Genomic DNA, 2,332 nt, shown 5'->3' with positions numbered 1-2,332 from the left:
GTTGGTTGACTTTTTTTATTACATTGGATGCCATTTTGTCACAGGAAAGATTTGCCTCTAGGATGGAACCCAGGTAGGTAATATCTTCTTTCCTTGACTAAATGTAAATGTAAAATGTAAATGTAAATAACCTACAATGAAATTCACTATAATAAATGTACAGATGGGCACCCAAGTGGCGACGCATGTAACGCGCTGCGTCGCGAAGCGGCCGACCCGGGTTCGATTCCCGGACCCGGCGTCCTTTGCCGAATGTCTTCCCCCCGCTCTGTCTCCCATTCTTCCTCTCTCTCTCCCTCTACCGGACTGCCCGGTAGAACAAACAAATAAAAACCTACCAAAAACATAATTAAAAAATTAATAAATAAATGTACAGATAAGAGGCACAGGGACAGCATTTACTGCAATGTAGTGATGTAGGCTGAGATGCCATCTCCCCCAAGTATAGATACAACACATGAGGTTCATGTGGACATCATTGTGAGGTCATACTGTGAGGTCATACTGTGTGAGGTCATACTGCTAGTTCATACTGTGAGGTCATACTGTGAGGTCATAATAATAATAATAATACATTTTATTTGGTGGCGTCTTTCAGGACGCGTCTATTCGAATACCAACCGGTTCATGCTTCCGCGTTCGCGTTTTGCTAATCTGATTAGCCACTGCCGTTTCTGATGCGATCTGATTGGCCACTGACGTTTCTGGTCATGTGACATGTGCGCCCAATCGCGTGATGCGCCCATTTCCGCCTCGACCAGCAGCAAACTACCTAACGCCTAGTTTATCACTGGTTAAGCTTAGGCGACTCTTTCGAAGTTGGTTAAGGTTAGAGTTTGGAATCAGGGCTGGCGTTCTATCGCCCTGCTCTAAGACAAACTCTAACCTTAACCAACTTCGAAAGAGTGCCTAAGCTTAACCGGCGAAAGAACTTGCCGTCACACGATTGGTGCGACCAGAAACATCAGTGGCCAATCAGAGCGCAAAACACGAACGCGGAAGCATGAACCGGTTGGTATTCGAATAGACGCTTTCAGGACACCCAAGGTCACCTTACAGATCATAATTATTTTTTAAATAAAAAACACAAAGCAGTCATACTGTGATGTCATACTGTGAGGTCATACTGGGAGGTCATACTGTGAGGTCATACTGTGAGGTCATACTGCTAGTTCATACGGCTAGTGCTGTGAGGTCATACTGGTCATACTGTGAGTTCATATTGTGAGGTCATACTGTGAGGTCATACTGTGAGATCATACTGTGAGGTCATACTGTGAGTTGAGTTCATACTGTGAGGTCATACTGCTAGTTCATACTGGGAGTTCATACTGTGAGGTCATACTGCTAGTTCATACTGTGAGGTCATACTGTGAGGTCATACTGCTAGTTCATACTGGGAGGTCATACTGCTAGTTCATACTGGGAGGTCATACTGCTAGTTCATACTGTGAGGTCATACTGTGAGGTCATACTGTGAGGTCATACTGCTAGTTCATACTGGGAGGTCATACTGGGAGTTCATACTGCTAGTTCATACTGTGAGGTCATACTGTGAGGTCATACTGGGAGTTCATACTGCTAGTTCATACTGTGAGGTCATACTGGGAGTTCCATTGACCAGTGTGTTCCATTCTAAAGGTTCACAGGGAGGCTGGCCGTTCTAACCAAGATTCAAGATTCAAGAGGTTTATTTGTCACATACATACCAGGGCATACTGTGAGGATGGGGGGGTTCTTGCGGAGCCCAATAGCAAAACACAGGAGGAGAGAATGGAGCGGTTTAGGGTTCTTTAATTATTCTTCCCAACCAAGCAGAGTATAACAGGAATGTGAAACAGGAATGTGAACAACACAGAGGTTATAATGTTCTTGGGGGGGGAGAAGAATGAGAGCAGGTGCACTCCAGTGCAGCTGTCGGCAGTGAGAGAGAGGGGACACAGGTCTTGCGCTTGAGAGCGAGCAGGAATCCTCTTTGCGGGGCTCGAGACGTCAGGGTGGAAGGACGCTGGGGCTCGAGACGTCAGGGTGGAAGAACGCTGGAGCTCGAGACGTCAGGGTGGAAGGACGCTGGAGCTTGAGACGTCAGGGTGGAAGGACGCTGGAGCGAAATCCTGGGGCACAAGAAACAGAAGGTTAGGGCAAGCATAAACAGGGGTAGTTACAGCTGGTCTTCAGGTAGCGTCGTCGTACCTCGGTAGGCAGTTTAACACTGCGACGTTGGATGATGGGTTCTGCCAGTTGAAGTAGGGAACGCTTGATGAGGTGATCTCCCGCAGCCGCGCTGATTGCTCCGCATCTGGCAGACACGAGCTCTGATCGTGACACATAC

The sequence above is a fragment of the Notolepis coatsorum genome (genome assembly GCF_963971535.1).
Source record: "Notolepis coatsorum genome assembly, chromosome: 10".
Taxonomy (NCBI): Eukaryota; Metazoa; Chordata; class Actinopteri; order Aulopiformes; family Paralepididae; genus Notolepis; species Notolepis coatsorum.
Note: the sequence above shows the minus strand (reverse complement) of the source record.